Source organism: Cherax quadricarinatus, chromosome 76 (genome assembly GCF_038502225.1).
Source record: "Cherax quadricarinatus isolate ZL_2023a chromosome 76, ASM3850222v1, whole genome shotgun sequence".
In the NCBI taxonomy this organism is placed as follows: Eukaryota; Metazoa; Arthropoda; class Malacostraca; order Decapoda; family Parastacidae; genus Cherax; species Cherax quadricarinatus.
In genome coordinates this window covers 18869898-18886925 of record NC_091367.1, presented here as the reverse complement: position 1 = coordinate 18886925, position 17028 = coordinate 18869898, and the positions used below count along the sequence as shown (strand labels likewise).

Below are 17028 nucleotides of genomic sequence, written 5' to 3'. Positions count from 1 at the left end.
TTCTACCAAAATTTGGAATTCATTACCAGTAAATACTAAAGTAACCAGGTCTGAACACCAATTTCAGGCTCTTCTCAAAAAAAAAAACCTACTCTCCCTAAACTAAATACAGTGGTCCCTCAATAATCGTCGGAAATAGTCCTGTTATTTCGTCTAAACATTGGCTTGCAAATGGTCCGATAACTCGCTAATAGTCCTTTGTCCGGGACGTGTACTCACGTTCTGAGCTGCCTCGGCCTCTCTTCCCAGCCAGTGTGCCACTGTTTACCAGTGAGCGACGGTCCCCTCACTTGCTCCAACGAAATATTTCATAATATTCCACTGATTTTAGTGCTTGAAAGTGCTAAATAAGCTACCATGTCTCCAAAGAAAGCTCCTAGTGCCAAGCCTTTGGTAAAGAAGGTGAGAAATATGATTGACTTTAAGAAAAACATCATTGAACAATATGATAGTGGCATACGTGTGGGCAAACTGGCCAGGATGTATAACAAATCCCGTACAACCATATCTTCAATCATAGCCAAGAAAAAGGAAATCAAGGACGCTGCTGTTGCAAAGGGGGTAAATATGCTGACAAAAATGAGATCACCAGTACTCGAAGATGCTGAGAAGTTATTATTGGTGTGGATAAACGAGAAACAATTAGCAGGAGATAGTCTTATGACGTCGCTTATTTGTGAAAAGGCTAGGCAGTTGCATGACGATTTGGTAAAGAAATTGCCTGCAACTCGTGGTGATGTGAGTGAATTTAAGGCCAGCAAAGGCTGGTTTGAGAGATTTAAGAAGCGTACTGGCATACACAGTGTGGTAAGGCATGGTGAGGCTGCCAGTTCTGACAACAAAGCGGCTGAAAAATATGTGCATGAATTCAAGGAGTACATAAACAGTGAAGGACTGAAACCTGAACAAGTGTTCAATTGTGATGAAACAGGCCTCTTTTGGAAGAAAATGCCGAAGAGGACCTACATTACTCAGGAAGAAAAGGCACTGCCAGGACACAAGCCTATAAAAAACAGGCTGACGCTTATGTTCTGTGCTAATGCTAGTGGGGATTTCAAAGTGAAGCCGTTACTAGTGTACCATTCTGAAAATCCCAGAGTGTTCAAGAAAAACAATGTTATGAAAAGTAAATTGTGTGTGTTTTGGAGATCTAATAGTAAGGCATGGGTCACAAGGGACATTTTCGTCGAGTGGTTCAATGAAGTGTTTGGCCCTAGTGTGAAGAATTACCTCCTGGAAAAGAAATTGGATCTCAAGTGCCTCCTAGTAATGGACAATGCACCTGCTCATCCTCCAAACTTGGATGACCTAATTCTGAAGGAGTTTGGGTTCATCACAGTAAAGTTCTTGCCCCCGAATACCACTCCTCTCCTCCAGCCCATGGACCAGCAAGTCATTTCAAACTTTAAATAACTCTACACCAAAGCAATGTTTGAAAGGTGCTTGAATGTGACCTCAGACACTCACTTGACCCTACGAGATTTTTGGAAAGAACACTTCAGTATTCTCCATTGCGTAAGCCTTATAGGTAAGGCTTGGGAGGGAGTGACTACCAGGACTTTGAACTTTGCTTGGAGAAAATTGTGGCCAGATTGTGTCCACAAGAGGGATTTTGAAAGGTTTGAGGCAGCCCATGATGAGCCTATGTCAGTTAAGTCTATTGTCACACTGGGGAGTTCCATGGGGTTGGATGTGAGTTTGGAGGATGTGGAAGAGTTGGTGGAGGACCACAATGAAGAGCTAACCACTGAGGAGCTGCAAGAGCTTCAACAGGAAGAACAACAGATCACAGCTCAGAATCTTGCTGCAGAGGAGGAGGAAGAGAGATGGAAGAAGGTGCCTTCTTCAGAAATTAAGGAGATTTTTAAAATGTGGGGTAGGATGGAAAGATTTATGGAGAAACATCACCCAGAGAAGGATGTTGCAAGCCATATCGGCAACTTGTACAGTGACGGAGTCTTGGCCCATTTTAGGGAAGTTTTAAAGGGACGCCAGCAACAGAGCGAAGCAGAGAAGAGAAGTAACCCCAGAAAAGCAATTGGTACCCGAGGTGTTGATGGAAGGGGATTCCCCTTTCAAACAGTAAATAATCCAATCTCTCTCCTTCTCCAGTCTTCCATACACAAAGAAAAATCGCCAATAAAGGTGTTATTCTGTTAATGTTTAATTCATCATGTGCCACTGTATTGTTTATGTACTACATCTATATTTCATGTAAAAAAAATTTTTGTTTAGACCCCTTGACTGTCGCAAGCCCCAATCCTGAAGTGTCTCCTGGTGTCGCAAAATTTCAAAAAAAAAAAAAAAAAAAAAAAAAAAAAAAAATTCTTATGAAATGATAGAGAATCTTTTCCCGGTTGTAATGACACCAAAAACACGAAATTTGATGGAAAACTGACGGAATTACGCTCTTGCAAAGTTAGCGACCTCGGCGATATTTACAAATCGGCGATATCGCCCACTTTGAGCCCTATTTTCGACTAATTCCATTGTTCCAGTCGACCAAACTCATAGCTATTTCTTTAGAACTCCATTTTTTCTATCAATTGAATACAAGAAACTGCCCATTTACTGATTTCAACTACCCAATAACATGGTCAGAAATTTGCAATTTGGCCAGTTTCATAAAAATTAAAAAATATGACAATTTCAAAATAAGGTCCAGAATGAACAATGCAGACATTCCTGGCTCTAAAATAACATTTTCTTTGTTCATCAGTCACGTCTCCAAGCCCCTTTGATATTACTCTTGCTTTCTATTTTGAATTTTTATTCAAACAAAAAATAGAAGATTTACTGTTATGCAGACTACTGCAATACTGTAATAATTGTATAAATAACATCAACCCATTCATGACTGCATATTAGAATGACTAGTTGGACATTTATTGGACAATGACATCATTTATTTACTTTTGAACATCGGCAAAAATCAAACATTTCCCCTAATTTGAGCTCCATTTCCAGGTTCTTTTTATAGCAAAATCAATCAAAATCACCTCTATTTCTATAATATGTTCTCCATTCTATCAAATGAGGCCAAGAAAATGAGAATACAACCATAAATATTATACGAAAATAGACCACAAAGTCGGCATTTTAATTAAAAAAACGGTAGTAGTTTTTTTTTCTCATTATGCACTGCATGCTCCAGGATTTTTTTTATATGGTGCACACTGGCCACACAGACCCATTCTCTCACATGTGACCCTACCAGCTTTCTCCTGCCTGATTTGAAGCCGCTAGAATTTATGAGTATATATACGTCAAACACGGTACCTCTTAAGACGTATATATACGACCGCTACAGTCAAAGGTTTAATACTTCTGGGTGTCAGGAACGGATTAATTGCATTTACATTATTTCTTATGGGGAAAATTGATTCGAAAGTCGTCCATTTCGATAATAGTCCCACTTCCAGGAACGGATTAAGGACGATAATTGAGGGACCACTGTACTCAATACTTAACAATATTTAACTCTATCAAAAAATTATCCAAATCTTAACCCTTTCAGGGTTTCCAACGTACTAGTATGGCTTACGCGCCAGGGTTTTTGACGTACTAGTACACATAAATTCTAGCGCCCTCAACTCTAGCAAGAGAAAGCTGGTAGTCCTACATATGAAAGAATGGGTCTATGTGGTCAGTGTGCGCAGTATAAAAAAAATCCTGCAGCACACAGTGCGTAATGAGAAAAAAAAAATTTGACCGTGGTTTTGGCTTACAACAGCGACTTTGCACTGTATTTTCGTATGGTATTTATGGTTGTATTCTAGTTTTCCTGGTCTTATTTTATAGAATGGAAGACATTACAGAAATTGAGATGATTTTGATTGATTTCACAATGAAAAGTACCTTGAAATTGAGCTCAAAGTAGCAGAAATGTTCGATTTTTGCCAAAGTTCAAAAGTAAACAAATCATGCCACGCATCCAATACACGTCAACTGGTGAGTCTAATATTCTTTCACAAGTGCGCTGATATTATTTATACCATTTCTACACTAATACAGTAGTCTGCATAACAGTAAATCTATTTTTTGTGAGAATAAAAATTCAAAGTGAAAAGCAAAAGAAATGTAAGAGGGGCCTGAGGATGTGACTAATGAACAGAGGAAATGCTATTTTAGTGCCAGGAATGTCTTTCTTGTTTATTCTGGACCCTATTTGGAAATTGGCATCTTTTGAAATTTGTGTGAAATTGGCAAAATTGCTAATTTCTGAAATCGGTAAATGGGTCTTTTCTTGTACTCATTCAATAGAAAAAATGGAGTTCTAGCAAAATAGTTATGATTTTTGTCGACTAGTACACTGGAATTGGCCAAAAATGGGGCTCAAAGTGGGCAAAATCGCCGATGCGTAAACATCGTCGAGACCACTAACTTCGCGAGAGCATAATTCCATAAGTTTTCCATCAAATTTCATAATTTTGGTGTCATTATGATTGGGAAAAGATTCTCTATCTTTTCATAAGAAATTTTTTTTTTTCCGAAAAATTTTTGACCCTGAGAACAAGTTTCGGAGAGGGCCTCTCAACCCTGAAAGGTTTAAAACTTCGTATCTAGATGCCCAATGTTCATACATTATTAATCCTACTTTGTAGTATAAATACCTACCCAAAACAATACTGTCTTACACCCAATTGTAGCATTATCATACTGTAAACTACGTTCAACAACTCACAATGATACATTCCCATAATTTAATTTCAATATCCATTACTGAAACTACTGTAATTAGAGTAAAACTTCTGTCTGCTATAAACAAAGAAGATGTATAACTCAAACAAACAATGATCAATTTCTTTAGTATTAAGTAGTATGTAAGCCATTAAATTAAGTCTGCCCATAATGCCTAAGCATGATAGTGGCTCTCTTTGCACTGTACCCCATAATTGTATGTACGTAATTTCATAATCTTGATGTCTTTTTTGTTTTGTTTTGTTGTCTTACACAATATTTTATGCTTAATCCAATGAAACTAATATGGATTTACATTTTTTTATATTCATATGCTGACAGAGTCTCAAAGTTGGGCAAAAATACAAAAACTAATTCAAAAAACAAAAACGTGAAAGTTTAGCTTCTCTGGCTTGCATAATAATAAAGATATAAGGGTGAAAGTTTGATTACTATTTTGTGACATAACCCTGTTTACAAATACATAGTTTCAACTTGGGAGAATGTTTCATTTCTTAAATTTAACTCCTTGACCCCTTGACTGTCGCAACCCCAAATCCTGAGGTGTCTCCTGGTGTTGCAAAATTTCCCCCCTTCCCCCCACCCAAAAAAAAAAAAATTCCTGTGATAGAGAATCTTTTCCTGATTGTAATGACACCAAAAGAACAAAATTTGATGGAAAACTGACAGAATTGTGCTCTCGCGAAGTTAGCAACCTCAGCGATATTTACGAATTGGTGATTTCGCCCATTTTGATCCCTATTTTCAGCTAATTCCATTGTTCCAGTCGACCAAATTCATTGCTATTTCTTTAGAACTCCATTTTTTCTATTGAGTACAAGAAACTGCCCATTTACCAATTTCAACTACCCAACAACGTGGTCAGAAATTTGCAATTTGGCCAATTTCATGAAAATTAAAAAATATGACAATTTCAAAATAGGGTCCAGAATGAACAATGCAGATATTCCTGGCTCTAAAATAACATTTTCTTTGTTCATCAGTCATGTCTCCAGGCCCCTCTGATATTACTCTTATTTTCTGTTTTGAATTTTTATTCAAACAAAAAATAGAAGATTTACTGTTATGCAGACTACTGCAATATTGTAATACATGTAATTGTATAAATAATGTCAACCCATTCATGACTGCATATTAGAATGGCTACTTGGACATTTATTGGAAAATGACATCATTTGTATAACATACGTATAACAAAAAAAGACGTAGATCAAAGTTTTTTTACACGTTTTCAAATGTAAAAAAAAAAAAAAAAAAAATCTACTTTTTTTACATACTTTCAAATGTTGAAAAAACGTAGATCTACGTTAGGACAGTTTAAGGGTTAACATAGACATTGTCATTAACCCATCTATTACATTTTTTTTCAAAATTATATAAGGAACACGCTACATAACATATAAACATATTATGCTTATGTACTACGGAGGTGTGGTAGCCAGGCGGAGGGAAAACATTACGTCACTCCCCTTAATACATAATATACTTTTGTTTACAATTCTCGGCATGAATTATTCATTACATGTACTTCTCCCTTTGTTCATGATGGCATCTAAAGGTAGTTGTTATAAAAAATTAAACTCAGTGAACATGGTATGTCGATGGTAATAATATGGCTCTGGGCCACATTAAATATCATGTAGCTATGTAGGTAAGTGTAGGTATCTAGCTCAGGTGGACTACATACCTACATTATTATTATTATAACTGATACTTATGTGTACCTGTACCTAAGTAAAATTACACACTGTGCTGGCATGCAGGTACACATTAAGATCACTAAGAGTGTCTTATTAGTCTTGAAGATGCCATATTAATAATGAAAATAACACAATAATAATCACTAAGGAGCATTAAATATCGTATAAAATGTTAATATAGACATTTAGCTTAATCCATCTAGATACACCCCACAGTAGAATAAATTAACATAAACATGAGATGTGGTAGCCAGGTGACTTGTAGGACCTGTGGTAGCCAGGCAACTTGTAGGACTTGTGGTAGCCAGGCAACTTGTAGGACTTGTGGTAGCCAGGCAACTTGTAGGACTTGTAGTGGTCAGGCAACTTGTAGGGCTTGTGGTAGCCAGGCAACTTGTAGGACCTGTAGTGATCAGGAAACTTGTAGGACTTGTAGTGATCAGGAAACTTGTAGGACTTGTAGTGATCAGGAAACTTGTAGGACTTGTGGTAGCCAGGCAACTTGTAGTCTAACATCAGAGACAATGTGTACACTGTAATATTACTGGGGGTAACTAGAAAATTATTCCTTTTGTATGCCTTCACTCAGGGTGTCAATTACATGAGAATGGGAGTGTTTCTCTTTATTTATTCTACTGTATCAACGTGTAGACAACTTGTACACAATGTAAAGTGACTAAAACCAGACGCATTCGTCTGGATTGTTTACATTATGTGTGGGTGGGGTGGTGAGGGCTGCTTTTCCTGGCTACCCATACTTCCTAACCTGACTGTATACAAATAAAACTCACCTCTCACCCTACATTAAGACTACAAATATTTTAAGGTAATTAATGAGTGTACTAATGACTGTATTTTATCGCTCTAGGGAGCTTAATGTCATATTAGGTAGAAGTGCCAGTGACCAGGCATAATGCCATACCTCCTACACAACTTTCTACAAATAAATACTTTTCACCTATCACCCTATATTAAGACCATTAAGACTACAAATATTTTAAGGGAAATAATGTGTGTACTGCATATTCATTTTATCGCTCTAGGGAGCATTAAGCATCGTAGTACAGTATGTGTGGGTGGGGTGGCCAGGAGGGCTACCACACCTGACTTCTTAGTAAATATTACTCAACTTTTACCCTACATTAAGACTACATATATTTGCCGGGAGCAATGGGCTAGTAACCCCTTCTCCTGTATACAATTACTAAAAAAGAGAAGAAGAAAAACTTTATAAAACTGGGTTGCTTAAATGTGCGTGGATGTAGTGCGGATGACAAGAAACAGATGATTGCTGATGTTATGAATGAAAAGAAGTTGGATGTCCTGGCCCTAAGCGAAACAAAGCTGAAGGGGGTAGGAGAGTTTCAGTGGGGGGAAATAAATGGGATTAAATCTGGAGTATCTGAGAGAGTTAGAGCAAAGGAAGGGGTAGCAGTAATGTTAAATGATCAGTTATGGAAGGAGAAAAGAGAATATGAATGTGTAAATTCAAGAATTATGTGGATTAAAGTAAAGGTTGGATGCGAGAAGTGGGTCATAATAAGCGTGTATGCACCTGGAGAAGAGAGGAATGCAGAGGAGAGAGAGAGATTTTGGGAGATGTTAAGTGAATGTATAGGAGCCTTTGAACCAAGTGAGAGAGTAATTGTGGTAGGGGACTTGAATGCTAAAGTAGGAGAAACTTTTAGAGAGGGTGTGGTAGGTAAGTTTGGGGTGCCAGGTGTAAATGATAATGGGAGCCCTTTGATTGAACTTTGTATAGAAAGGGGTTTAGTTATAGGTAATACATATTTTAAGAAAAAGAGGATAAATAAGTATACACGATATGATGTAGGGCGAAATGACAGTAGTTTGTTGGATTATGTATTGGTAGATAAAAGACTGTTGAGTAGACTTCAGGATGTACATGTTTATAGAGGGGCCACAGATATATCAGATCACTTTCTAGTTGTAGCTACACTGAGAGTAAAAGGTAGATGGGATACAAGGAGAATAGAAGCATCAGGGAAGAGAGAGGTGAAGGTTTATAAACTAAAAGAGGAGGCAGTTAGGGTAAGATATAAACAGCTATTGGAGGATAGATGGGCTAATGAGAGCATAGGCAATGGGGTCGAAGAGGTATGGGGTAGGTTTAAAAATGTAGTGTTAGAGTGTTCAGCAGAAGTTTGTGGTTACAGGAAAGTGGGTGCAGGAGGGAAGAGGAGCGATTGGTGGAATGATGATGTAAAGAGAGTAGTAAGGGAGAAAAAGTTAGCATATGAGAAGTTTTTACAAAGTAGAAGTGATGCAAGGAGGGAAGAGTATATGGAGAAAAAGAGAGAGGTTAAGAGAGTGGTGAAGCAATGTAAAAAGAGAGCAAATGAGAGAGTGGGTGAGATGTTATCAACAAATTTTGTTGAAAATAAGAAAAAGTTTTGGAGTGAGATTAACAAGTTAAGAAAGCCTAGAGAACAAATTGATTTGTCAGTTAAAAATAGGAGAGGAGAGTTATTAAATGGAGAGTTAGAGGTATTGGGAAGATGGAAGGAATATTTTGAGGAATTGTTAAATGTTGATGAAGATAGGGAAGCTGTGATTTCGTGTATAGGGCAAGGAGGAATAACATCTTGTAGGAGTGAGGAAGAGCCAGTTGTGAGTGTGGGGGAAGTTCGTGAGGCAGTAGGTAAAATGAAAGGGGGTAAGGCAGCCGGGATTGATGGGATAAAGATAGAAATGTTAAAAGCAGGTGGGGATATAGTTTTGGAGTGGTTGGTGCAATTATTTAATAAATGTATGGAAGAGGGTAAGGTACCTAGGGATTGGCAGAGAGCATGCATAGTTCCTTTGTATAAAGGCAAAGGGGATAAAAGAGAGTGCAAAAATTATAGGGGGATAAGTCTGTTGAGTGTACCTGGTAAAGTGTATGGTAGAGTTATAATTGAAAGAATTAAGAGTAAGACGGAGAATAGGATAGCAGATGAACAAGGAGGCTTTAGGAAAGGTAGGGGGTGTGTGGACCAGGTGTTTACAGTGAAACATATAAGTGAACAGTATTTAGATAAGGCTAAAGAGGTCTTTGTGGCATTTATGGATTTGGAAAAGGCGTATGACAGGGTGGATAGGGGGGCAATGTGGCAGATGTTGCAAGTGTATGGTGTAGGAGGTAGGTTACTGAAAGCAGTGAAGAGTTTTTACGAGGATAGTGAGGCTCAAGTTAGAGTATGTAGGAAGGAGGGAAATTTTTTCCCAGTAAAAGTAGGCCTTAGACAAGGATGTGTGATGTCACCGTGGTTGTTTAATATATTTATAGATGGGGTTGTAAGAGAAGTAAATGCGAGGGTCTTGGCAAGAGGCGTGGAGTTAAAAGATAAAGAATCACACACAAAGTGGGAGTTGTCACAGCTGCTCTTTGCTGATGACACTGTGCTCTTGGGAGATTCTGAAGAGAAGTTGCAGAGATTGGTGGATGAATTTGGTAGGGTGTGCAAAAGAAGAAAATTAAAGGTGAATACAGGAAAGAGTAAGGTTATGAGGATAACAAAAAGATTAGGTGATGAAAGATTGAATATCAGATTGGAGGGAGAGAGTATGGAGGAGGTGAACGTATTCAGATATTTGGGAGTGGACGTGTCAGCGGATGGGTCTATGAAAGATGAGGTGAATCATAGAATTGATGAGGGAAAAAGAGTGAGTGGTGCACTTAGGAGTCTGTGGAGACAAAGAACTTTGTCCTTGGAGGCAAAGAGGGGAATGTATGAGAGTATAGTTTTACCAACGCTCTTATATGGGTGTGAAGCGTGGGTGATGAATGTTGCAGCGAGGAGAAGGCTGGAGGCAGTGGAGATGTCATGTCTGAGGGCAATGTGTGGTGTGAATATAATGCAGAGAATTCGTAGTTTGGAAGTTAGGAGGAGGTGCGGGATTACCAAAACTGTTGTCCAGAGGGCTGAGGAAGGGTTGTTGAGGTGGTTCGGACATGTAGAGAGAATGGAGCGAAACAGAATAACTTCAAGAGTGTATCAGTCTGTAGTGGAAGGAAGGCGGGGTAGGGGTCGGCCTAGGAAGGGTTGGAGGGAGGGGGTAAAGGAGGTTTTGTGTGCGAGGGGCTTGGACTTCCAGCAGGCATGCGTGAGCGTGTTTGATAGGAGTGAATGGAGACAAATGGTTTTTAATACTTGACGTGCTGTTGGAGTGTGAGCAAAGTAACATTTATGAAGGGATTCAGGGAAACCGGCAGGCCGGACTTGAGTCCTGGAGATGGGAAGTACAGTGCCTGCACTCTGAAGGAGGGGTGTTAATGTTGCAGTTTAAAAACTGTAGTGTAAAGCACCCTTCTGGCAAGACAGTGATGGAGTGAATGATGGTGAAAGTTTTTCTTTTTCGGGCCACCCTGCCTTGGTGGGAATCGGCCGGTGTGATAATAATAAAAAAAAAAAAAAAAATATTTTGAGGTAAATAATGAGTGTACTGTGTATGTATTTTACTTTTTAATGCCTAGTTCTACTGCTAACTTAATATATGTTAGCGTAAATTTGTTATCTGGCATTTATATGCATTTATAAATGGCAAAAATGGAGTTCTGCTTTCCGGCGAAGCCTGCTTTCCGGCAGTAGCCTGGAACCTAACCTGCCGAATAAGTGGGGCCCTACTGTATTATAATTATTATCATTAGTAGGATTATTATTATTATTATTATTATTATTATTATTATTATTATTATTATTATTAATTTAGGGAACTGGAGCATAGAACCAATTCTCTAGATCAAGAGCCCCTCACCAGCATCAAGGAACCTTAACACTGGTAAGGGGCTCTTGATCTAGGGAATTGGATCTGTGCTCCATTTCCCTAAATTAGTAATAATAATAATAATAATAATAATAATAATAATAATAATAATAATAATAATAATAATAATAATAATAATGAGGAGCTTCAGAACCCTGCCACTACGTGGCGCAGTGAATGCCAAAACATCCACTGAGCAGTGGAAGAATTTCTCTCATGCTTTGCTTGCATTTTGTAGTTATTTTCCAAAATTTCTTTTTTCTAATCATGGGTCCTAAGAAAGTAAATGCAAAGAACAGTGCTGAGAGGAAAAAGGGTATGATGTCCATGGAATTAAAGCATGAAAACATAGATAAGCACAAGCGAGGTGTGAGGTGTGTAGGTTGTGGGTTGAGGGGGAAGCTCACTCGTAACTTGGATTTTGGCTCGTAACTCAGAGCAAAAAATCGACCAAGAGACGGCTCATATCTCAAAAACTCGTATGTTGGGGCACTCATAAGTCGAGGCTGGACTGTATGCAAATATTCCAAAATCCGAACAAATTCAAAAACCAGTCCCAAGCATTTTGGATAAAGGATTATCAACTGAATTCCACAACAAATAACTGTTTTACCCATGCAACAGATAAGATGATTATTTATGTTACCTAAAAGGACACATGTGCAACTAGTATGACATTTTATTGCTAAAATGTTTTGCTCTAGGAGAGCAAAACATTGCAGCAATAAAATAGTTCATTAGTTGCATGTGTCCTTTTACCCAACATATTGTCAGTAATTCTACCATTATTACAACATGGTTATTTATAATACAGAAGGTTAACAGACTTCTGTCCTTGGAATATGTACATAACGACAATATTATTATTATTATTATTATTATTATTATTATTATTATTATTTTAATCATGTGGAAGTGCTAAACCTAAGGAGGAGGGAGGGAGGGAGGAGGGGAGGGATCATTCAGTGCATCGGAAATTAAAGGCAATCAGGTTTTATCCAATGGACAAAAGTTCCAATTCTGTGGATCAATAGACCATCACAAGCATCAAGAAACATCTCTTGAATTATTAAACTTAGAGACCAACACAGAAGCTGTAAACCTTTAAGGGCTATTCAATGCCTGGGAAATAAGAGAGATGATGGGAAATCAGGCTTGGTCCAAAGTAGGTAAAGGCAGCTCTACATTCTTGAATCAAGAGCCCTTCACCAGATTCAAGGAACCTCCCTGTGCAGTCTTCCACAAACAACAAGATAAAATATGTTCGGATTTTTAACCCAGAGCTCGGGATAACCCAAGAAAGGCAGTGTGTCATAGGGGACTGTCTGTCTTACTTTCATTGTGGTTCTTAACTCTAGTCCCATAGGATGCAACCCACATCAGTCATCTAACACCCAGGAACCTATTTACTGCTAGGTGAAGAATGACAGCAGGTGAAAGGTCACTAACCCAGGTACCTACTTACTACTAGATGAACAGTGACAGCAGGTACTGCACCTACTTACTGCTAGGTGAATTGTGACAACAGGTACCTACTTACTGCTAGGTGAACAGTGACTGCAGGTACCTGCTTACTGCTAGGAGATGTGATAGCAGGTACCCACTTACTGGTAGGTGAACAGTGACAGCAGGTACCTACTTACTGCTAGACAAACAGTGACAACAGGTACCTACTTACTGATAGGAAAACAGTGACAGCAGGTGCCTACTTACTGATAGGAGAACAGTGACAGTGGGTACCTACTTACTGCTAGGTGAACAGTGACAGAAGGTACCTACTTACTGCTAGATGAAGTGTTAGCAGGTACCTACTTACTGCTAGGCATGCTAGGCGAACAATGACAGCAGGTACCTACTTACTGCTAGGTGAAAAGTGACAGAAGGTACCTAATAACTGCTAAGTGATCAGTGTCAGCAGGTACCTATGTACTGCTAGGTGAACAGTGACATCAGGTACCTACTTACTGCTAGGTGAACAGTGACAGCTGGTACCTAATTACTGCTCGAACAGTAACAGCAGGTACCTACTTAATGCTAGGTGAACAGTGACAGCAGATACCTACTTACTGATAGGTAAACAGTAACACCAGGTAGCTACTTACTTCTAGGTGAACAGTGACAGCAAGTACCTACTTACTGCTAGGTAAACAGTAACAGCAGGTACCTACTTCCAATTGAAGTGATATCAGGTACCTACTTACTGCTAGAACAGTAACAGCAGGTACATACTTACTGCTAGGTGAACAGTGACAGCATGTACCTACTTACTGCTAGGTGAACAGTGACAGCATGTACCTACTTACTGCTAGGTAAACAGTAACAGAAGGTACCTACTTACTGCTAGGTAAACAGTAACAGTAGGTAGCTACTTCTAGGTGAACAGTGACAGCAAGTACCTACTTACTGCTAGGTAAACAGTAACAGCAGGTACCTACTTACTGCTAGTTGAAGTGACATCAGGTACCTACTACTGATAGAACAGTAACAGCAGGTACCTACTTACTGATAGTTGAAGTGACAACAGGTACCTACTTACTGCTAGGTAAACAGTGACAACAGGTACCTACTTACTGCTAGGTAAACAGTAACAGCAGGTACCTACTTTTAGTTGAAGTGGCATCAGGTACCTACTTACTGCTAGGTGAAGTGACAGTAGGTACCTACTTACTGCTAGGTGAAGTGACAACAGGTACCTACTTACTGCTAGGTGAACAGTGACAGCAGGTACCTACTTACTGGTAGGTGAAGCGACATCAGGTACCTACTTACTGCTAGGTGAACAGTGACAGCAGGAACCTACTTACTGCTAGGTAAACAGTGACAGCAGGTACCTACTTACTGCTAGGTGAACAGTGACAGCAGGCACCTACTTACTGCTAGGTGAACAGTGACAGCAGGTACCTACTTACTGCTAGGTAAACAGTGACAGCAGGTACCTACTTACTGCTAGGTAAACAGTGACAGCAGGTACCGACTTACTGCTAGGTGAACAGTGACAGCATGTACCTACTTACTGCTAGATAAACAGTGACAGCAGGCACCTACTTACTGCTAGGTAAACAGTGACAGCAGGTACCTGCTTACTGCTAGGTAAACAGTGACAGCAAGTACCTGCTTACTGCTAGGTAAACAGTGACAGCAGGTACCTACTTACTGCTAGGTAAAGTGACATCAGGTACCTACTTACTGCTAGGTAAACAGTGACAGGTACCTACTTACTGCTAGGTAAACAGTGACAGCAGGTACCTACTTACTGCTAGGTAAACAGTGACATCAGGTACCTACCTACTGCTAGGTAAAGTGACAGGTACCTACTTACTGCTAGGTAAACAGTGACAGCAGGTACCTACTCACTGCTAGGTAAAGTGACAGCAGGTACCTACTTACTTCTAGGTAAACAGTGACAGCAGGTACCTACTTACTGCTAGGTAAACAGTGACAGCAGGTACCTACTTACTGCTAGGTAAACAGTGACAGCAGGTACCTACTTACTGCTAGGTAAAGTGACATCAGGTACCTACTTACTTCTAGGTAAACAGTGACAGCAGGTACCTTCTTACTGCTAGGTAAACAGTGACAGCAGGTACCTACTTACTGCTAGGTAAACAGTGACAGCAGGTACCTACTTACTGCTAGGTAAACAGTGACAGCAGGTACCTACTTACCGCTAGGTAAACAGTGACAGCAGGTACCTACTTACTTCTAGGTAAACAGTGACAGCAGGTACCTTCTTACTGCTAGGTAAACAGTGACAGTAGGTACCTACTTACCGCTAGGTAAACAGTGACAGCAGGTACCTACTTACTGCTAGGTAAACAGTGACATCAGGTACCTACTTACTGCTAGGTAAACAGTGACATCAGGTACCTACTTACTGCTAGGTAAACAGTAACAGCAGGTACCTACTTACTGCTAGGTAAACAGTGACATCAGGTACCTACTTACTGCTAGGTAAACAGTGACATCAGGTACCTACTTACTGCTAGGTAAACAGTGACATCAGGTACCTACTTACTGCTAGGTAAACAGTGACATCAGGTACCTACTTACTGCTAGGTAAACAGTGACATCAGGTACCTACTTACTGCTAGGTAAACAGTAACAGCAGGTACCTACTTACTGCTAGGTAAACAGTGACATCAGGTACCTACTTACTGCTAGGTAAACAATGACATCAGGTACCTACTTACTGCTAGGTAAACAGTGACATCAGGTACCTACTTACTGCTAGGTAAACAGTGACATCAGGTACCTACTTACTGCTAGGTAAACAGTGACATCAGGTACCTACTTACTGCTAGGTAAACAGTGACATCAGGTACCTACTTACTGCTAGGTAAACAGTGACATCAGGTGTAAGAAAACATGCTAAACACTTCCACTCGTGCCGGGGATTGAACCACGGACACTCAGTGTGTGAGAGGCGAAAACTTTGCCAACCTCAAAAAAAAAAGCTTCCCACATCAGGTGTGATCCGAGGTAGGAGATACCAGCTGAACAATCTTGGATCAAGAGCCCTTCACCGGCCCGGTGGCCTGGTGGCTAAAGCTCCCGCTTCACACACGGAGGGCCCGGGTTCGATTCCCGGCGGGTGGAAACATTTCGACACGTTTCCTTACACCTGTTGTCCTGTTCACCTAGCAGCAAATAGGTACCTGGGTGTTAGTCGACTGGTGTGGGTCGCATCCTGGGGGACAAGATTAAGGACCCCAATGGAAATAAGTTAGACAGTCCTCGATGACGCACTGACTTTCTTGGGTTATCCTGGGTGGCTAACCCTCCGGGGTTAAAAATCCGAACGAAATCTTATCTTATCTTATCTTATCAAGGAACCGTCCTTCAGTCTTCCACTAACAACCTCGTCAATACCTTCACACATCTCTACTTCCCTGGAGTCTTTCATAATATTTCTCTTAACAGTTGTGTTCTGGGGTTCCTACTCACCTCCTGTGTCGCATTTTTCACGCCATATTATCAAAAATAATCCTCATATAATAGAAATAACTGTGTGCGGTATCGCTGGTAACTCTTGACAGGTTTGTTGTTGTTGATGTTTGTGAACCAAGATGGCCGCCGCGATGACATGTGACGCTCACCTTGCGTCAGCTGTATAGCCTTTGTGGCTTTGCGCTTCTTGTTTGATTATAATAATAATAATCACCTTGCGTCACATGCAGACAGTATAATAACCTATGTGACATGTCAAGATATCTTATTAATGAAAATAAGATACCAGATATACTAAGCAAATTTCCTAAATTTGCTTGTAACAGATAAGTGAACTATAGATATGTAGATATAAATCCATATGTATTCCTGTTAACCCTTTGGGGCCTAGTTCCTAGGCCTTTTGTGTATCCATATGCTCTCGCGCTACCGTCCACAGGATGGATATGGGGTGCACAATAAACTAGCCACTTCGGTGGCAAAATCTAAAAAAAATCTAGCTTCTTTGGGTTGGGGGGTGGAAGGTATTTAGGCTTAATTCAGGGAACTGGAGCACAGATTCAATTCCCTAGATCAAGAGCCCCTCACCAGCGTCAAGGAACCTTCCTTGAGGGGAGTTAACGAAGAGCTGGTAAAGATGTTCACCTGGATGACAACACTCACACTCAGTGTGGGTAAGACATTCTACACACTCACACTCAGTGTGGGTAAGACATTCTACACGCTCACACTCACGGTAGGTAAGACATTCTACACGCTCACACTCACGGTAGGTAAGACATTCTACACGCTCACACTCACGGTAGATAAGACATTCTACACGCTCACACTCACGGTAGGTAAGACATTCTACACGCTCACACTCACGGTAGGTAAGACATTCTACACGCTCACACTCACGGTAGGTAAGACA

At 39.9% G+C, this 17028-nt stretch overlaps 1 protein-coding gene across 4 annotated transcripts in view; it reads right to left on the bottom strand.

Annotated features, from left to right (window-relative positions):
• LOC128703684 (zinc finger protein 271-like) overlaps window positions 1-16244 on the bottom strand; it is a 140732-nt gene extending 124488 nt beyond the window's left edge. For 3 of the 4 annotated variants that reach the window (XR_011394151.1, XR_011394149.1, XM_070101341.1), the window contains exon 1: window positions 16113-16244. The gene's annotated coding sequence lies outside the window, so the exon portion shown is untranslated. The remainder of the gene's footprint in view (window positions 1-16112) is intronic. The other variant, XR_011394150.1, reaches the window with a different exon arrangement.
• Between the last annotated feature and the right edge of the window lie 784 nt (window positions 16245-17028).